Genomic DNA, 22,000 nt, shown 5'->3' with positions numbered 1-22,000 from the left:
AGGTTACTATCCGTGTGAGAAAGGAAAGGAAGAAAAAAAACTCTGGATTGTCAGGAATACAAACACCCACAGAGCCCAGCAGGAAAATGTCATTGATCGGGACATTAAGTGAATTTGATGGAGAACAGACAACGTGGATTTCTTGGATTGAAAGATTAGAACAATATTTCTGTGCAAATGCCATCCCAGGCGACAGGCAAGTAGCAGTGTTTCTGACAGTGGTTGGTGCTAGGACATATGACACTCTTAGGGATCTCCTTTTCCCTGAAAAACCAGCAACTAAGACTTTGGCAGAGCTCCTGACACTGTTAGGGAATCACTTCCAGCCTAAACCACTAGAGATTGCAGAAAGATTCAGGTTCTATCAGCGGCAGCAGCAGCCAGGTGAAGATATTAAGGCTTATGTGCTCGCCCTTCGCAGACTAGCCTCAACCTGTTCTTTTGGGGAGTATTTACCGACTGCACTGAGGGATAAGTTTGTCATGGGACTGAATAGTGAGTCTAGCCAAAAGAGACTGTTAACAGAGAAAGACCTTACCCTTACAAAGGCAATTGAGATAGCTTCAGTGATGGAAATGGCTGTGAAAGATACAGAAGCTTTGAACCCCCAGAGCAGAAGGGGAGAGGTTAAAGAGGAAGTTTTCAGAACAGCAGTCAAGCAAACTGCAGCTAACGGTAAATATAGACTCTCATCAAGCCGGGAGTCAGCTTGCTACCGTTGTGGGAATACAGACCATGATCACAAAGTCTGCCGGTTTAAGGATCAGCTCTGTCATAATTGTGGTAAGGCAGGCCATCTGAAACGAGTCTGCCGTAGTAAGAAGGTGCGAAATAAACAACCTCTGAACACCAGGACAAAGGCATATATGGTGGGAAGATATACATCGTCATCTGAATCAGAGGATGAGGAAGTGCTCCACAGATTGGACATACATCATATGCATTCAGCACCCTCAGCAATGACTGTAGAGGTAACCGTGGAAGGAAAGAAACTCAAGATGGATGTAGACACAGGAGCAGCAGTTTCAGTTATCACCCAGAAACAATGGAGAAAACTTCTGATCCGAACAACTGTCCGTCCAACACCAATCAAACTGCAGACATACTCAAAGCAGATACTCCACCCACTGGGGTACGTGAAAGTACAGGTATCCTACAAGGGTCAGACAAAGAGAATGCCATTATATATCCTAGAACATGGGGGACCCCCTCTTTTTGGGAGAGACTGGATTGCTCACTTTGGCATGCCAGACATCGCCATTAACCCCTGCAACACCGTGACCATCCCATCAGGGGATGAAGAGGGATGGGTGAAGTCCCTGAAACAGCGATTCCCGCAAGTCTTTGATAACCATTTGGGAAAAATAAAGCATGACTGTGTGAGACTCAGGCTGAAACCCAACGCCCAGCCTAGGTTCTTCAAAGCTCGGACGGTACCTTTCGCACTCCGAGCAGGTGTGGAAGCTGAACTAAGCCGGCTGGAGGAACAAGGTGTCATCTCAAAGGTAGAGCACAGCGAGTGGGCATCACCAGTTGTACCAGTAAAGAAAGCGAATGGGGACTTACGCATTTGTGGCGATTTCCGCATGGCACTAAATTCTCAACTGGAGATAGACCAGTATCCCCTACCCAGAGTAGATGACATTTTTGCCTCTCTTGCAGGAGGTCAAAAGTTCACCAAGCTTGATCTCAGGCAAGCTTATTTACAGTTTGAGGTCCACCCTTCGTCCCGCAAGTTTCTAACCATCAACACTCACAAGGGACTGTATGAATACAATCGGATGGTGTTTGGGGTAGCCTCCGCCCCAGCCATTTGGCAACGCAAAATGGATGAGATTTTGGCGGACATTCCTTTCACACAGTGCCTGTTAGATGACATGCTCATCACGGGCCTGACGGACCAGGAACACAAGCGTAACGTGGAGCTTGTGTTGGCCAGACTCCAAGAGCAGGGTCTAAAAGTGAACTTAGCGAAATGCCAATTCATGGTACCTAAATTGGAGTTTTGTGGCCACCTTGTGGATGCAGAGGGTATACACACCACGGAAGCCAAAGTTGATGCTTTAGTAAAAGCTCCAGCCCCGACCAACGTCCAGCAGCTGCGATCATACCTGGGCTTGCTGAACTATTACCACAAATTCCTGCCGGATCTAGCACACACTTTGTTTCCATTAAACAAGCTTTTGGAGAAACACTCCAGATGGAACTGGTCGGCTGCATGCCAACGTGCTTTTGAAGTTTCTAAGCGAAAGCTGTTGGCGTCACGCATGCTCGTGCACTATGACCTCCAAAGGCCTCTCACCTTGGCTTGTGATGCCTCACCCTATGGTCTAGGGGCTGTACTATCTCACGTTTTACCAGATGGGTCAGAGAAACCTGTGGCATTCGCCTCCAGGTCCTTGACAAAAGCAGAAAGCAATTACTCTCACATTGACAAAGAGGCTCTGGCGCTCATATGGGCAATTAAGAAGTTTCATCTTTACCTGTATGGTAGGGAATTCACCATACTGACTGATCATAAACCACTCCTTCAGATCTTTAGCCCTGACAAAGGCATCTCCCAGACGACTGCAGCCCGTCTTCAACGCTATGCCCTATTCTTGGGAGCATATAGCTACAAAATCCAGTATCGCAGCCATGATGCCAACGCTAATGCAGACGCCATGTCCCGTCTGACAAGGACATTAACAGACTCTTCTCCACCTGTCAAGAGTTGTCGTTACACTAGCCTGTCCTTTCTGTCTTCCGGGGAAGTAGCAGCCCATACAGCCAAGGATACCTTCCTTAAGACAATACTCTCCTGGGTACGGTACGGTTGGCCTGCAACTGTCACACAGGATTACGAGCCTTACTTCCGTAGGCGTCTGGAATTAACTGTGTCTGGCAACTGTGTTTTATGGGGAGACCGAGTGATCGTTCCACAGACCCTCCGGAGACACATTCTGGAATTGCTACATACTGGTCATCCCGGGGGCACACGTATGAAACAAAAGGCCCGAGGCTATGTGTGGTGGCCAAACCTCGACTCCGATATCACGACATATGTGAATGCGTGTGCTGGATGTGCACAAACTGCGAGAGACCCTCCTCGAGGGTGCGTCCAGCCCTGGACTTGGCCCACGGTTCCCTGGTTTCGCCTACACTTGGACTTTGCAGGCCCGATCAGAGGACACACCTTTTTGATCATTATTGATGCCCATTCAAAGTGGCCTGAGGTCGTTCCTGTTACTCAGCCAACGACTAAGGCGACGATTTCCATACTGTTACATCTCGCTGCTACGTTTGGATACCCCAGAGAAATTGTCACAGACAACGGTGCACAATTCACAAGCCAGGAGTTTCAGGGTTTCCTGACTGCCCACAACATCAAACACAAGTTGACCGCACCTTACCACCCGGCTACAAATGGTCAAGCAGAAAGGTTTGTACAGACCTTCAAACGCTATTTCAAAGCTACTGTGGCTACAAGTAAACAACAGTCCCTGTCACCCCAGCAGCTGGACTCCTTCCTTTCTGCTTACAGAACCACACCACATGCAACCACTGGGAAAACTCCAGCTGAACTTCTTTTGGGTCGGCAGCCATGGACTGTTTTGGATATGCTCCGCCCTCAAACGGTCCAGGAACATGTACGGCAGTCCCAAGACAAGAGGGTCGAACACGACGAGATTCCCCGGTTTACAGCCCAGCAAAAGGTATGGGCCCGATCTTATGGCGCTTCCAACACTCGTTGGCTTCCTGCTATCGTCGCAGAGACTTTGGGACCCAAAATGTATAGGGTCTGCCTGGAAGATGGTTCCATTTGCAGACGGCATGCGGACCAATTGCGTTCTCGTTCTCAGCTGCCCGAATCCCTGACATCGGCTGCACCTCCAGTGTCTCAAGGATCTGCTCCTACCGGATCAGGAGGCATTGAGACTGATGCTTGGGGAGACTCTGAACTTTTGAACTCAGCTCCAACAGAGCCCTCCAGCCCTGGTCCAGAGGTCTGCTCACCCTCTGAGCTAGGGAATCCCCTCTTGGCCCCGCCGGTGTCCATTCCGGCCAGCCCTGCTTCCTCCAGCCCCGAGTCGCTGGGTGCCCGTCCTCAACGACACTGTCGCCCTCCTGACCGGTTTCAAATGCAAGACCGGTTACGAGACTTTCGACGGGCCCGCCGAAAGTGATCCGCTGCCATTTTCTCCCCGGAGCTTCCCTGGAAGTTGTTCTCACATCCGGACGTGGAAGAAACCATGTAAATCTCCTGAGTTGGAGGACTGTATTGGACAATTATGAGTTACTGTTTTATGCCTGTTCTCGTTTTGTTGTTTTTTTTTTTTTGTTTTTTGTTTTTTTTTTTAGGTATGGATGGAAGGTGTTATACCTGAAGGGTTTCACATGTACTGTCACTTTAAGGCTGGCTCCACCCAGGAGTGATGACAAGGGTCAAGGGGCAGAGTGGCCATCTTTAGAGACATGTAGAGATGTATTGATATGCAGAGCTGTCCTGTAATGCTGTACAGTGAGTCCTGAATAAACAACCGTTGTTCCAGACCAGAGTCCTGTGTCTCTCACAACACGGAGAATATAACAGAAGTGCTCCAGTGCAAAGGTGCTAGAAGATGATTACTCGTGCCAGGTGACTTGAACCCCATTAGGAACCCCACTCACCAGAAAGGATGGACCCTTGTTGGGGGTCAAAAATGCTTGTATTTAAGTGGGATCATCTAATCTGTAATTATCTGTACCTGTCGAGCGACTTGACGTTCACGGTCCGAACGCTTCAGGAGTTTGGTTGGACCATCGACCTTACAGGAATCGGCGCTGACTCCATCTGTGCGTCTGCACTACCTGAGCATGATCCTGGACTCCTCTCAGGCGAGGGTCTTTCTCCCAGAGGACATACTTCAGACCTTGCAGGGCAAGATCAGGTTGCTGATGGACATGGATCTCTCCTCCCTGCGGACATGTATAAGGTCCTTGGGGCTGATGGTGTCGACCTTCAGGGCAGTTCCATTCGCTCTATTTCACACAAGGCCTCTACAGATAGATTCTTGTCAAGTGGGCCACGGACCCACAGTCTTTGTACAGGATGATTGGTCTCAGCCATTAAACGTGGTCAGAGCTCTCCTGGTGGCTTCTGTCACCCGCTCTGAGCCAGGGCAGGTCTTTTCTGCTGCTGTTGTGGACGATGGTCACCACAGATGCCAGCCTGTCGGGCTGGGGTGGAGTGCTGGACAACCTTTGTGCCCGGGGAACATGGTCGACAGAGGAATCATCCTTACCGCTGACTGTCCTTCAGCTCAGGGCGATCAAATACTGCCTGCTCCATTGGACACTTTGGCTGCAAGGCCTTCCGGTTCAGGTTCCATCCGCTGTGACAAATTCCACGGCTGTGGCCTACATCAATCACCAGGGGGGGCGCCTAGGGTGCCCAGGCGGCCAGGGAAGTGGCCGGGATCCTGATTTTGGCCGAGGTTCATGTTCCGGCTCTCTCTCTGCTGTGCACATTCCAGGTGTGAAAAATTGGCAGGTGGATTACCTGCATCATCAGGTTCTGGATCAGGGGGCATGGTCCCTGCATCCGGAAGTTTTTTCGCCTCCTGTATAATGGGGGACTCCGGAGGTGGATCTGTTTGCATTGGTAGTGCCTTGGAACCACTGTTGGATGATTTCTGCCTTTCCTCCGGTACAGCTCTTGTCCAGGTTCCTCCGCAGGTTAGCGGTGGAACAGGGCCAGTTTTTCCTGGTGGCTCCAGACTGGCCTCGCAGGTCTTGGTTCTCAGACCTGGTAAAGATGGTCGTCGAGCCTCCCTGGCGGCTACCTCTGAGAGAGGATCTGCTGCCTCAAGGGCCGATCTTCCATCCTACTTTACAGTCGCTGGCTTTAACGGCTTGGCTGTTGAAGGCCAGGCGTTGAGAGACAGAGGTCTCTCTGTATCGGTGATTCCTACTCTGTTGAGGGCTAGGAAGGCTACTTCCAGATTGGTTTATCACCGTACTTGGTAGATATTGTTTTTTACCTTCGCTCTGTGCTACGCCATGCATCCCAATGAATTTGCCTTGCATTCGCTTGCTATTGTTCGGGCGATCAGCGTCTACCTGTCAGCCACGGAGTCTTTTTGGACATCTGATTCTCTGTTTGTCCTTCTTGCAGGATCCCGTAACGGTTCGGCTGCGTCTGCTGCGACCATATTGAAATGGATCGGACAGACCATTGTTCAGGCCTATTTATTGAAGGGTCAGGTTCCTCCTTTCCCTGTGTGAGCGCATTCTACTTGAGCGCTGAATGCCTCTTGGGCCTTTTTGCCATCAGGCTTCTGTTGCTCAAGTGTGTAAAGCACAAAAGAATTGGTCGTCTGTACACTCGTTTACAAAATTCTACCAGATTGATTTGTTGGCATCCTTGGATGCTTCCTTTGGCCGCAAAAATTTTGCAGGCTGCTGTTTGAAAAAGAGACTTGGTTTTCTTCTCTTTTGGGGGTGACTTTTTGTCTTGGGGATGAGCTCCTTTTGTTTTGAGTTGAGCTTTTTTGTTGCTCAATTGGCTTTGTTTTTAGCCTGGGGTATACGCTAACGGTTTTGGCTGCGTTCTTCCCACCCCTCATGCCTACACTGCTTTAGGACGTCCCATTAGTGAAGAGGCATTGAGACCTGCGTCTGTCAGAGGACGTAAGAGAAAATTGGATTTTTGTAAGAACTTACTGTAAAATCCTTTTCTCTAAATTCTCTGACAGACGCAGCTCCCGCCCCTCTATTTTGGGGTTGGTTGTGTCTTCTTTCACTGCTTGCTGTGAAACTGATTTGAGAGCAGAGTATGTCTGGGGTTATGTTGTAAGGGACATCCCCTATAGGCGTGTCAAGTGAAAACTTTTCACTGCCTAGTCTACTCCTGTAGATGGCGCATAACCCATTAGTGATGAAGCATTGAGAGCTGCGTCTGTCAGAGGACTCAGAGAAAAGGATTTTATGGTAAGTTCTTACAAAAATCCAATTTTTTTTTTCAGAGGCTTTAAAGAGATTTGATGCCCTAAGCCCAATATTTCTGCCTTCTGCCCACTTACTGCCATCATGCCTTTTGCCTGCCGCATGAACTGACAACACCTCTTCCTGCTACCTGTACTATGGATCATCCAATTATTGTCAATACCGATATATCCAGGGCCGATATGCACTTTCCCCGATATATCGGAATCGGCCCCTGAGGTTACCAATATTGCCGATATTTCGGGAAAGTGCTGTACCGGAGTGATGCCTGCAGCTAGAGGCATCACCCCAGTACCAGCGTCCATAGCTGATGGTCGGCTGTCTTGTAATGACAACCGATGCGGTTGGCTGACATTACAAGGAGCCGGAGGGGACGTCCCCCTCCCTTCCGCGGCTCGCCTGGGTCTCCCGTCCCACTGGGAGACCCGGGGCATCCTACCTGCTTGGCGGCCGAAGAGAAGACCCGATCAAAGCCGCATTCGGCTCTGATCAGGTCTCCATGTAAAAACCCGGAAGTGATGTCATGACATCACTTTCGGGTACTTGCCACCAAATTCAAAAAATGACAGCATTCAAAACAGCCAAACTTGGACTCTTGCTTTTAAGTGCAGAGGAGGGGTTGGTTGTAAGTCCCTCCACAACAGTACCTGTGAAAAAAAAAATGTTTTTAAATGTCCGAAAATATCGGCCAATATCGGCTGATATCCGATGGCCAAAATATTGGTATCTGCATTAAAAAACTATATCGGTCGGTCACTACTATGGACCATGTTCCTGCCTACTACCAGGACCAATATTTTGGCTATGCTAACAATATCTCTGCCTGCTGCCTGTACTGACTATGGACATTATTCCTGCCTGCTGCCTGGACAATTCCTTTTGCTGTCGCTGACCACGTCCCTGCCTGCTGCCTGGACCAATGCTATGTGTTAAAAATATGAAGGGCCTTCAAAAATATGATATATGTGAAATTAGGTGTGTCATTTATGTCCCTAGAACTTGTATGTTGGGCCTCTTTATGTGGCCAGGCTGTGTAAAAGTCTCACACCTGGTAGTGCCATACTCAGGAGGAATAGTGGAATGTATTTTTTTTTTTTTGACTTTCAAAACAAAGTTTATTGAGAGATAAGGAACAGAATAACAAGGCAAAAAAAAAAATAATAATATACAGCATTGTACACAGTAGGACATGAACAAAACATCAATGCCTGTGTATCTAAGCATCAAACACTGAGAGGATACAGCTAGAACAAGTGGAAACATACATATAGCAGAAAAAGAGGTACCGGAGCACAAACCCAGACCCAGGAGGGGGATCCGTGGGGGTTATCCAACAATGGTGCGTATGTTAATTACCAGCAACCCATGCCCTAAGAATCAAAGGGAAGTCTACCCAATCTCAATCAACACACGTACAGGAGTTTTTTTCTATCCAGCGGCCCCAGACCCGGTCATATTTACTAAGACAACCCCTATGAAGATAGATCAATCTCTTGTATGGGAGAGTGGAGTTGACCTCAGTCAGCCACATCCGTAGAGTAAGAGGGCGTGCGCGCATCCACAACTTTGCTATGTGTTTGCGGGCGTGAAAGAGTGTCTCATGAAGAAAAAATATCAGTTATCATCTGGAAAAAGGCCAAGGATACAAGGCTTAGGATCTAGCTGGAGCGGGGAGCCCATGTGATCATGTAGAAATGTAATGACCTGCAACTAGAAGGCCTGTATATCAGGACACGTCCAAAGTAAATGCATAAAGGTGCCCGGTTGCGTGCGACATCTAGGGCAGCCAGCGCCCACACCCTCCCCAAACCTGGAATTCCGAAGGGGAGTAAGGTAGGACCTATGTAATATGTACAGCTGTGTCAAGCGATCCGAGAGTTTGGGGGAGGAAAACTTGGGGCTGTCAAGAATTGCATCCCAGTCAGAGTCGTCCATATGGGCAACGTCAGTTACCCATTTGCCCTGCAGTCCCTCCACCACCAGGTCGACAGCCCGAGAATGCAGCTCGAGATAAAACGCAGAAATCAATTTGGTCGGGTCATCCCCCATAATAATAGTAAGGGCTGGCACAGTCGGAGCGGCCGGGAACTGAGCCAGGAGCGCATGCTGTAATTAAAGATATCTGAATAGCATGTAGGGTGGCAAGCCAAACTGGTCCGACAGGGATGGAAAGGATCTCACTCCAGTCCCGCATAGGACCTGATGGAGAAAAAGCACACCCTGGTCGCCCAGAGCTCAGCTCCCGGAAGAGAGTACAATTCAGGCAGGTGAGGTTTGTGCCACAGAGGGGTATAAGTGTGTATGTGTGTTAAGTCCAGTTTCCTAAGGGCCAATTCCCAAATCCGTCTATGCAGGGTCACCGGGGGAGCGGGGAAAGACACCTAAGACGCTGGTCCACGACCCCAGAGTATTATTTGCATCGGGGTGTGAGTAGCCCGGTCCGATTGGTCACAAACTATCACACGATAGCGGTCAGCCTTTGAGTTATGAAAGTGGGATAATTGCGCCGCCAAGTAGTATGTAAGAAAGTCCGGCATAGCCACACCACCTCTCGTAGTCAGATTTTTTAAAGTCAGGAAAGTTTATGTCGGCTCCGTCCCCATACAAAGGAGTTAAGGATACTGTCGATCACCTTAAATAGTTTCAGGGGGATGAGGACGGGGGAGTGCCAAAATACATGAAGAAACTTGGGAAGTATAATCATCTTGACGAGATTCACTCTTCCCATCACCCCCAGAGGAAGTCTGGCCCATGATTGGACATGCTTCTTAAGCATAGGCACGAGGGGCTCTACATTGTCAGCAATATAGTCTTACGGTGTCCTAGTGACCAGGACTCCCAAGTATCGGATCTGCGACACCCTAGCCAACAGGAGTTGGGCAGAAGCGGCCGTGGGAGGGGAAGAGTCGAGTGGCAATATTTGCAATTTTGCCCAATTAATCCGCAAACCCGAGTGTCGTCCAAAGTCATTAATGGTCTGGAGGGCCGCATTCAGCGATGGGCCAGTATCCTTCAAGTAGAGCAACATGTCATCTGCATAAAGGCCCACTGTCTCAGTAAGGGGTTCCGCACGAAGCCCACCCACAACAGGATGCGCCCTGAGTGCAATGGCCAAAGGCTCTACAGCCAGGGCATAGAGCAGTGGGGACAGCGGGCAGCCCTGTCTGGTGCCGCAGCTCAGTGGAAAGGGGTCAGATATCCATCCATTGACAGCTAATCTAGCAAGAGGGAGATAGTACAGCAGACGAACCCACCGTATAAAGGACAGGCCAATGCCGAACCGTTGCAAGCATTCCCACAGATAGCCCACTCCACGGAATCAAACGCCTTGGCCGCATCCAGGGCAACTACTGCTCTAGCCCCCACCCGCTCATGTTGTGCCTGAATATTCAGATATAGACGCTGGGTGTTCATCGCCATATTTTTCCCAGGCATAAAGCCTGTCTGATCAGGGTGGATGAGTGAGAGAATAAACCGACCGAGGTGCCTGGCAAGAACCTTGGCCAGGATTTTGATGTCGGCCTGTAAGAGGGAGATCAGGCGATAGGACTCAGGGAACCGGGGGGTCCTTCCCGGGTTTAGGTAACACAATAATGGTGGCTTCCCGCATCGAGCATGGCAAGGTATCTGTGTCAAACGCATGAGTTTAGGTCAACAAGAGTTCGGAGGACAAGACGTCAGAGTAGGAGGCATAGAAGTCTAGGGGAATGCTTGTTGAGCCAGGGGATTTAGCCAAGGCAAGAGAAGCAATAGAATCAGTAATTTCTTCCGCAGAGAGCGGGGCCTCAAGTTCAGACCTTTGGGAGTCAGACAGTTGGGGGAAATCCACGCATTAAGGTATAGATAATAAAGGGTATGGGCGCTACTTCTTATGTCCGTTAGTATATCTGACACTGGTAATGTATGTGGTGTTAGGAGTATGACATATATCACCATAAGCAACACACTTATGTATGTATATATATATATATATATATATATATATATATATAAATATACTGTATTTTCTGGCGTATAAGACTACTTTTGAACCTCAAAAAAATCCCCCAAAAATGGGGGGTCGTCTTATACGCCGAGTATAATATCTCCAAGGTAACCTAAGTATAAGTATTACTGGTAGATGAAAATTAGGGGGGTCGTCTTATACGCCCAGCCGTCTTATACGAAAATACGGTATATATATATATACACGGCATACAATATATTAATTAAATAGTAAAGTGCTCTAGTGCTCAGTGCCACAAATATGTGAAAATTATGAATAAGTAAATATATCCTGTGAGATATGTGAATAAATACTGAGGTATATACAATATTAATAAATAATAATAATATTAATAAATATTAAGAACAAATAAAGTGCTGTAGTTTCAAACTGGTGAGCAAGTGAATACCTCCTAAGGTACTGAATATAATAAATTTAAGGTGAATAAATATTATAAACAAAGTGCTGTAGTGTCAAACTGGAGAATAAGTGAATATCCCCTGGGGTACTGGATATAATAAATAAATATAGGTGAGTAAATATTGTACAAATGAGTCAGATCAAAGTACACCACGGAACCACACTAGTGGAAGTGACGGAGCTAGACCGTACGTCACTCCGTCACTTCCGCTAGTGTGGTTTCGTAGCGTGGAACACATCGAAACCCGGACATCCTGTCTGCACGCATACCGAGCGGTATTGCGGTCTGCCACAAACCTCAACTGTAAGTGGATATTTTATTTAATAAATATTATTGCAAACTACTACACTATGGTCAGTCTATTCTCCTTCATGTCAGGCACCATATGAGAAAACCCAGAGACACCAGGAAGGGACCAATGGTCAACGTGGAGGCATCCATAGAACCAGAACCATAGGCAAGCAGGAACCCATAGAGGGATATCGCAGGATCTCCTGGACCACCCATATTGCTGTGCAGAGCTTGCTACCCCTTTTCAGGGGAAAGCATTGTGGTGAGTGCAATTCTTATAGGGGCACTGCATCACCGCACAGAGCACAGCTGAGTAAGAGTTAAAAGCACAGCACTACCATATCACTGATTCCTTTGGCTTCTTATACGTTTGGGATATTAGCAGCACCTGAATAGGATCAATCTTAGACTTTATTTTGGACTTGTCTAACACTACAGTACCTTTATAGAGTTAAGCGGCTGACAGTGTATCACAGCACCTAACATTGGGACTTTGTAAAATACTTTGATCTGACTCATTTGTACAATATTTACTCACCTATATTTATTTATTATATCCAGTACCCCAGGGGGTACTCACTTGTTCTCCAGTTTGACACTACAGCACTTTATGTGTTAATAATATTTATTCACCTTAAATTTATTATATTCAGTACCTTACTAGGTATTCACTTGCTCACCAGTTTGAAACTACAGCACTTTATTTGTTCTTAATATTTATTTATAATATTGTATATACCTCAGTATTCACATATTTCACAGGATATATTTACTTATTCATAATTTTCACATATTTGTGGCACTGAGCACTAGAGCACTTTACTATTTAATTAATATATTGTATGCCAGGGCTCAAAATTTAAAGTCCTGAGCTACTAGCCAGGCCTTAAGGGTTACTCGCCACCAGTTGCCCCATCCAACTCCTACCCTGCCCCGCCCCTAATTCCGCCCCTAAACACGACCTCATAAATTATCTCATAAAATTACACTGTTAAATGTTTTTGCATTAATGCAGAAGTTACAAAAATAAATATTAATAACAACGTTTTCAGTGCCCATCAGTGCAGCCTAATCAGTGCCCATCAAGGGTCTGGAACCCCCAAATCACCATCCTAGTACCCCCCCCCCCAAATTTCACCTCCTAGAACAAATCCTACCTGTCAAATCCTCCCCCCATCAAGATTTTCCCCCTAGCACAAAAAACCCCCATTATTCCTACTGGCACAACCCCCCCCCCCCAATACCCCTTTTTAACAGCCCCAAGACTTCCTGTTCTGGCACAAATCCATCCCCCCACCCCATTCCAATAATCTCTATAAGGGCGATCCCCAAATCCCCACTCCTGGCACAAATCCTCAACCCCCCAGCACGAATCACTCCTCCTAGCACCCTCCCCCCCCCAATTCCCTTGCTAGAAGAAATCTTATATTGTCACCTCTCAAATTCCCCATCCCAGCACAACCCCGCTCCCCCCCCCCCCATATCGATCCCACTTAGAAGTAATCATCTTCTCCCCACCCCTCCTAGTACAAATACTTTTTGGGGGATTGTCCCTGGGGGGGGGGGGGGTTGGAATAAGAGAATTTGTAGCATGAGGGGTGGGGAGAAGATGATTACTTCTAGGTGGGATCAATATGGGAGGGGGGGTTGTGCTAAGAGGGGGGGGACTGTGCTGAGATGGGGGGGTTGTGCTAGGAGGGGGGGATTGTGCTGAGATGGGGGGGTTGTGCTAGGAGGGGGGGGACTGTGCTGAGATGGGGGGATTGTGCTGAGATGGGGAGTTGTGCTAGGAGGGGGAGGGACTGTGCTGAGATGGGGGGGTTGTGCTAGGAGGGGGGGGATTGTGCTGTGATGGGGGGACTGTGCTGAGAGAAGGGGGTTTTGCTAGGAGGGGGGATTGTGCTGAGATGGGGGGGTTGTGCTAGGAGGGGAGGGACTGTGCTGAGATGGGGGGATTGTGCTAGGAGGGGGGGGGCTGTGCTGAAATGGGGGGGGCTGTGCTGAGATGGGGGGATTGTGCTAGGAGGGGGAGGGACTGTGCTGAGATGGGGGGGTTGTGCTAGGAGGGGGGGGGATTGTGCTGAGATGGGGGGGACTGTGCTGAGATAAGGGGGTTTTGCTAGGAGGGGGATTGTGCTGAGATGGGGGGGGTTGTGCTAGGAGGGGGGATTGTGCTGAGATGGGGGGGTTGTGCTAGGAGGGAGGGGGGGATTGTGCTGAGATGGGAATTTGGGAGGTGACAGGATAAGATTTGTACCCCAGTGTAGTTCACCCTTTCCTCCAGCATGTCACAGACCTCAGATACAGCACGGCACATCGCTCTGTGATCCTCCTCTTCATATGTCAGAGCGGAGGAGAAGCCTATTCCTATTCCTAAAGCTTTGCACGGACAGCTGGCGGGAGAGATGCGGCTGCAGAAGCAGAAGGGGAAGAAGATTGCGGCTCAGAAATGACACTGGATGTCAGATCTGGACTATACAGAGTTTGTTACCCACCCCCTTTCCACATTGCTTGCTTTGACTCGGAGGACAGGGGATAACAAACTCTGTACAGTCCAGATCTGACATCCAGTGTCCTTCCTGAGCCGCAATCTTCTTCCCCTTCTGCAGCCGCATCTCTCCCGCCAGCTGTCCGTGCAAAGCATTAGGAACTAATGTCTTCTCCTCCGCTCCACCTCCACTCTGACTCTTTAAGGGGAGAAGTCCCGATCTGACAGGAGTGTGGGAAGCCCGGCGAGAAGAGAGAGAGAGCGCATCCCGCTCTCTCCTGTCACTAGTCACAGAAACACTCCTCCACCTCCCATGACACAGACGCCCAGGGCAGCCATCCATCCCACCCTCCCTTGTACCGGCTCTGGGTGAGATGATCAGCTTGAACCCCTCCATCAGTCCTGCTGGCCGGATAATTTCGGAGCGGCGGATCATCCCGCTCAGCTTTAATTGTAATTGCCGGGCGCTCGCCGACATACACAGTCCTGCCTCCTAGCCCGGCTTCTTTGATAGACAGAACACGTCCTGGTTGGCCAGGTGTTCTGTCTATCAAAGAAGCCGGGCTAGGAGACGGAACTGTGTATGTCTGTGAGCGCCCGGCAATTACAATTAAAGCTGTTACAGCGGGATGATCCGCCGCTAACATTATCCAATCATTCGGCGGCTTTCCTCTCCTCTCTTCCCCTGACAGTAGCTCGCCATACATAATTTTCCACTCGCAAAATGCGAGTAGGCGAGTGAAGAATTTGAGGGCTGTTGTATGCCGTGTATATATATATATATATATATATATATATATATATATATTGTGAGGGATTAGCTCGGCTCGGTGGTAGGCGTGGATGACCCCTTGGGGGGTGCGTTTTCACAAGAAGATAGCCGATGATGGTTGCAAACAACAGATTGGTTTATTCATGCACTTCTTATGAACCAACTGCAGGCAGCAAAAACATCCAAAATTAAAATAAAACTAAATAAATCCTTGCCACTGTGGGCGGCTACCTTCTCACACACTGGAACCTATCTAATAAAGTCTGTCCCCAACCTACTGTTGGGCAGACTTGGCTGGTCATACAGCAGACTCTCAATAGTCCATGTTTTATCTCTCCACCACAGCAAACAGTTAATTTAACATGTCCCTTTTCCTCTTCATATAGAACATGTCCCTTTGCTCTTCCCACTCTTCACATTGAACACAGTTCATGTCCTCACCTTTGAGAAGTCTTCACACTTGTTTACCCTCCTTAGCGCACATCACTTCAGGGGGTCTTCTCCCATGCTCACCAGCTTGTCGTCCTCCTCTCCATCTGTCCATTGTCATCTGTCTGTCCTCCTCTCCCAGCCCACACGGCGACAGGAGGCAGCAGTCCTTCTCCCATGCCCACACGGCGTCGGGAGGCACACGTCTGTCTGTCCTCCTCTCCCAGCCCACACGGCGACAGGAGGCAGCAATCCATAGACTTCCTTTGGACAAATTATAGAGGCCTTAACTTCCTCATTCCGAACAGCTGAAGGCCTTTCAACTTCCTTAGACAGTTCTGGCTACCTCTGCAGCCGACACCCTATAGTAATTGGTGATTTGTCTAACCCAGGTGGAAGTGTAGCTCTTGTCTGTGACTACATTCACAGATTTACCTGACTTCCTGTCACATACCCCCCCCCCTCTTGTTTCAACCCTAGGGTTGGGACACAGATTTCCAGACACGCATGTGTCAGGCACTTCTCTTGACTCTCACTGATACGCCTCTTAGTATCTTCAAGCTTCTGAATGAAACTGTTTCTGTCATCTTCATTGACAGATTTCTCATAAATGTCACACAGTTTGTCTCTCATCTCATATACACATTCTTCAACTGCATTTTTGGCATCATTTTGCTTCTTCTCAAGTTTCTCTTGCATACAAGTTTGTCCTATCCGCGATGGAGGACCGTGATCCATAGGCAACTTAATTTTGCTAGTCTTAAAGTCTTCAACATTCTTAAGACGCCTCTCTCTGCAATCAACAAATGATTTCCACAACACTTTGAGAACCTCTGCTTCACTTGGCTTTGTTCCAAGTAGGGACTCTTGACACCCCTCTGTGACTTGAGTTGCCTCTCCATACAGCTGTACACAATCATTGACTCTTTGTTTCTTGAGCTTAGCTTGCTCTAAGATGCTGTGCAGAGGGCCTTTCGTTTGCGACAACAGGCGGTCACACATTTCTTCAAAGTGACCCCTGTTCCTTTTTCCAGAGACATCATCAACTTTCCTTCCACCAACATATGGGTCAAAGGCAACAACACAGTTGAACCCAGCGATCTGGGTGGTATCCATTATAGACCTCCTCTCTGCATCAGTGAAGAAGCATGGAACTGCAACACATTCTTTTACAGGCTTCTTCAATGCACTTTCTGCTGAACTATTTGACTGCTCAAGGTCACCTAGTTCCTTTTCTCTATCTGAATTCCACATGGAATGCATCTCAAGATACCGATCAAACTTCTGCCACCTGTCTTTCACCAGTTCCATTTTGGAAAAATTCCCTGAAAGGCACTTATTCATTTGCTTCACGTTTTCACCAACAGCCTTAGTTTTCTCCACTAGGTTTTCAGCCTGAACTGAGAAATCACCACATCTCTTACACAGCTCCTCCGTTTGCTGAAGCTCTAATGATACATTTTCCAATGCTTGAAGTTTTTGAAGGAACGGTTTATTCCAAAGGGGTGATTCAAGCCACATGTCATCACATTTCTGAGGCTCACTCAGGACAGACCCCAAAACACTGATCCTTTTAAAAACTGCATCAGGCACACTATCCCCTCTTTGGGACAGATCCTCTGTTGCCTGTAATTCCTCTTCAAATTCTTCCAACTGAATCTTCATCTCTTCTACTTGCTGTTCTAAGGCTCGCTTAGACTTTTCTAGCTCCTGAACGCTTTTCACAACATCATCCTTGGAGCTGACCAAATCTTCCATTTCTGTACACAGCTGTTGGTTAACTCTTTTTAGTTCAACCTTACACTCTAGAGCTTCCTCCAAGGAGCGAGCCAAGAACAGGGCTTTGCTCTCGTTATCACGCGCCTCCGTTTTTTGCACGGTCGCGTTCTTCTGCATATTTTGCAGACACAGTCTTCTCCTCACCAAGCATCTGATCAAACTTTTTTCTCATTTTCAACAATTTCTAATGAACCAACGTTTTCTTCCATGCGTTTTTCCATATCTCCTATCTGAGCTTGCAATGTTGCGACTTGCTCTGATAGGTTTTTCTTTGCTTCCTCCTCCTCTTTTAATTGTTCCAGGAAGCCATTTTTCTCATTTTCCATTTGTTTGAGCTTTGTGCTAAAACTCAGCCTTTGACACCTCTCTTCCTGTAAGAGTTCCTGCGTGTCTTGCAGCTGCGATTCCAAGATAGAAAAATCTTCCGCAATTTCTCTAGATTTGCTGTCTGTTTGAGAAAGCTGATTTGTAACATTGTCCAGCTCAACCTGCAGTCGGTTTGCCTTCTCTGACAGCTTAGCACACACTCGGTCACCTTCTGACACCTTGACTTGCGATTCCAGAAGCTGTGCCTCTACTTTTTCCCTCTTACGTTCACAATCTCCTTTTCCCTGCATAAGAGCTTTCACCTCATTGGCTAGCTTCTGGGAATGAGACTGTAATTCTGCCACACAGGCTTCTTTCTCCTTTAACTGCTGCTGGAAACGTTGGGCTTCACCTTTCCAACTTTCACAGTCTGCACGTAATTCATCTACCACATTGCTCAAAGTGGTGAGCTCATACACAGTACTCAGTAATTTAGCCTCTCTTTCACTTTTCTCGTTGTCGCTGAGAGACAATGTCGTTTTTAGAGCAACATTCTGTTCCTGCGCCCCCTGCAGGTCTATTTTTGTAGCTTCCAAACACTGAAGACTTTTTTCCAGCTGATTACGCAACTCCAACATTTCACACATACTTTGCTTCTGCCAAGTCTGAATTTCACTTTCCTTTTCCATGAGGATGGTATCTTTCTCCATTATAGTCTCTCTGCGTTTGTGCAACTTGGAAAAAAGAAGAGCAGTGGATTCTTCCCACTGGAACACCTGAGCCTGCACGTTTCTATGCTCCATCCTAAGCAACTCCAGGGCTCGTTCCTTTTCTTCCATTTTCCATTGCAAGGCCTCCAACTCAGCCCTGCACACATACTCGGTTTCCTCTAAACCGATGGCCTCCATTTGCTGCTAGCGTCTCTGTTTCCAGCCTGCCATGCTCTATTGGTGAGCCTTTTGTTGAGCTGCAAAGCTCCGCTGTTTCAGCATCTCCCTCATTTTGAGTTTACTTTTCATCTGAGCACACTGCGTCTCCATAGCAGTTTCATCAGTGTTGCTAGGGACAACAACCTTCCTCTTTAGTAGACTCTCTTTAGGCATGGATGGGGCTCGTTCAGACGGTAACATCCCCTCCATCCATAGAATCCGGTCTCTCATTTCATCTATCTTTGCATTTTTCAGGCGTTTTGAACGCCCCATCTTCAATAACTCCACAAACAAATTTTTCACAGTCCAGCAAAAAATTTTCAGACCACTGTCTCTTTAACACATGTAGTTTTTCTCTCTCTTGCAAGATCTCTTTTCCTGCGCACACAGTTTGTGCAGTCCCTTGCACCAGACACAACAAAGTTCATCAAAATTTTTGAGACCGCTGTCTCTTTAAAACAAATTTTTTTCTCTTTCAGGATCTTCTCTCCTGCACACATAGATTGTGCAATCTCGTGCACCAGACAAAGTTCATCAAACATATGCACTTCTTTGCAGGGATCTCTGCTTCTGCCCACTGCATACCTCCACCATATGTGAGGGATTAGCTCGGTGGTAGGCGTGGATGACCCCTTGGGGGGTGCGTTTTCACAAGAAGATAGCCGATGATGGTTGCAAACAACAGATTGGTTTATTCATGCACTTCTTATGAACCAACTGCAGGCAGCAAAAACATCCAAAATAAAATAAAACAAAATAAATCCTTGCCACTGTGGGCGCCTACCTTCTCACACACTGGAACCTATCTAATGAAGTCTGTCCCCAACCTACTGTTGGGCAGACTTGGCTGGTCATACAGCAGACTCTCAATAGTCCATGTTTTCTCTCTCCACCACAGCAAACAGTTCATTTAACATGTCCCTTTTCCTCTTCATATGGAACATGTCCCTTTGCTCTTCCCACTCTTCACATTGAACACAGTTCATGTCCTCACCTTTGAGAAGTCTTCACACTTGTTTACCCTCCTTAGCGCACATCACTTCAGGGGGTCTTCTCCCATGCTCACCAGCTTGTCGGGAGGCACTCATCTGTCTGTCCTCCTCTCCCAGCCCACACGGCAACAGGAGGCAGCAGTCCTTCTCCCATGCCCACACGGCGTCTGGAGGCACACGTCTGTCTGTCCTCCTCTCCCAGCCCACACGGCGACAGGAGGCAGCAATGCATAGACTTCCTTTGGACAAATTATAGAGGCCTTAACTTCCTCATTCCGAACAGCTGAAGGCCTTTCAACTTCCTTAGACAGTTCTGGCTACCTCTGCAGCCGACACCCTATAGTAATTGGTGATTTGTCTAACCCAGGTGGAAGTGTAGCTCTTGTCTGTGACTACATTCACAGATTTACCTGACTTCCTGTCACAATATATACATACATACATAAGTGTGTTGCTCATGGTGATATACAGTGGGTACGGAAAGTATTCAGACCCCCTTAAATTTTTCACTCTTTGTTATATTGCAGCCATTTGCTAAAATCATTTAAGTTCATTCTTCTTCCTCGTGAATGTACACATAGCACCCCATACTGACAGAAAAACACAGAATTGTTGACATTGTTGCAGATTTATTAAAAAAGAAAAACTGAAATATCACATGGTCCTAAGTATTCAGACCCTTTGCTGTGACACTCATATATTTAACTCAGGTGCTTTCCATTTCTTCTGATCATCCTTGAGATGGTTCTACACCTTCATTTGAGTCCAGCTGTGTTTGATTATACTGATTGGACTTGATTAGGAAAGCCACACACCTGTCTATATAAGACCTTCCAGATCACAATGCATGTCAGAGCAAATGAGAATCATGAGGTCAAAGGAACTGCCTGAAGAGCTCAGAGACAGAATTGTGGCAAGGCACAGATCTGGCCAAGGTTACAAAAAGATTTCTGCTGCACTTAAGGTTCCTAAGAGCACAGTGGCCTCCATAATCCTCAAATGGAAGACGTTTGGGACAACCAGAACCCTTCCTAGAGCTGGCCGTCCGGCCAAACTGAGCTATCGGGGGAGAAGAGCCTTGGTGAGAGAGGTAAAGAAGAACCCAAAGATCACTGTGGCTGAGCTCCAGAGATGCAGTCAGGAGATGGGGGAAAGTTGTAGAAAGTCAACCATCACTGCAGCCCTCTACCAGTCGGGGCTTTATGGCAGAGTGGCCCGACGGAAGCCTCTCCTCAGTGTAAGACACATGAAAGCCCGCATGGAGTTTGCTAAAAAACACCTGAAGGACTCCAAGATGGTGAGAAATAAGATTCTCTGGTCTGATGAGACCAAAATAGAACTTTTTGGCCTTAATTCTAAGCGGTATGTGTGGAGAAAACCAGGCACTGCTCATCACCTGTCCAATACAGTCCCAACAGTGAAGCATGGTGGTGGCAGCATCATGCTGTGGGGTTGTTTTTCAGCTGCAGGGACAGGACGGCTGGTTGCAATTGAGGGAAAGATGAATGCGGCCAAGTACAGGGATATCCTGGACAAAAATCTTCTCCAGAGTGCTCTGGACCTCAGACTGGGCCGAAGGTTTACCTTCCAACAAGACAATGACCCTAAGCACACAGCTAAAATAACAAAGGAGTGGCTTCACAACAACTCCGTGACTGTTCTTGAATGGCCCCGCCAGAGCCCTGACTTAAACCCAATTGAGCATCTCTGGAGAGACCTAAAAATGGCTGTCCACCAACGTTTACCATCCAACCTGACAGAACTGGAGAGGATCTGCAAGGAGGAATGGCAGAGGATCCCCAAATCCAGGTGTGAAAGACTTGTTGCATCTTTCCCAAAAAGACTCCTGGCTGTATTAGATCAAAAGGGGGCTTCTACTAAATACTGAGCAAAGGGTCTGAATACTTAGGACCATGTGATATTTCAGTTTTTCTTTTTTAATAAATCTGCAACAATGTCAACAATTCTGTGTTTTTCTGTCAGTATGGGGTGCTATGTGTACATGGCTGCAATATAACAAAGAGTGAAAAATTTAAGGGGGTCTGAATACTTTCCGTACCCACTGTATGTCATACTCATAACACCACCGCAGATACATTACCAGTGTCAGATATACTAACGGACATCAGAAGTAGCGCCCATACCCTTTATTATCTATACCTTAATCCTTGCTTCTCACTTTGGTGTGAAGCATTTTAGGGAGACTGCAAACTTCAGGATTTCAGCCATATTTGCGCGGGATTAACATACTACTAGAAATCCACGCATTGCAGGAATTCTCGAGTCTCAGAGGCGCAAACAGTGGTTTTCAGAGGCATACAGAGATTCATAATAGGAGCGAAACTGTGCCGCAACCCGGGACGGGTCAGTGACCTCCATGGCACTAGCATCCAACAAAGACACCACCACTGGCGGCACAAACTTCTGATGGGCCAGATTGGCCAGGAGCTTGCCCGCCCGCTCCTCCCTGCTCGAATACCCACTGCCTGCAGGAGAAAAGTTTGCGCTTAGCCAGTTTGTAGTACAGTTGATCGACAATACGGGTTTGGGTTTTGAGCACAGAGACGTGGGCCGGGGTAGGATCTAAAGTGCAGGAGTCAGTGACCGACGCGAGGTGGTCCAGGGCTTGTTGAAGAACGTGT

The 22,000-nt window shown here is 47.6% G+C and overlaps 1 protein-coding gene across 1 annotated transcript in view; it reads left to right on the top strand.

Annotated features, from left to right (window-relative positions):
- LOC309556663 (polypeptide N-acetylgalactosaminyltransferase 4-like) overlaps positions 1 to 22,000 on the top strand; it is a 662,237-nt gene that overhangs the window by 574,088 nt on the left and 66,149 nt on the right. The window lies entirely within an intron of this gene.

Source organism: Pelophylax lessonae (genome assembly GCF_965119305.1).
Source record: "Pelophylax lessonae genome assembly, chromosome: 5".
NCBI classification, from domain to species: domain Eukaryota; kingdom Metazoa; phylum Chordata; class Amphibia; order Anura; family Ranidae; genus Pelophylax; species Pelophylax lessonae.
Note: the sequence above shows the minus strand (reverse complement) of the source record. Positions and strands in the feature narration are given on the sequence as shown.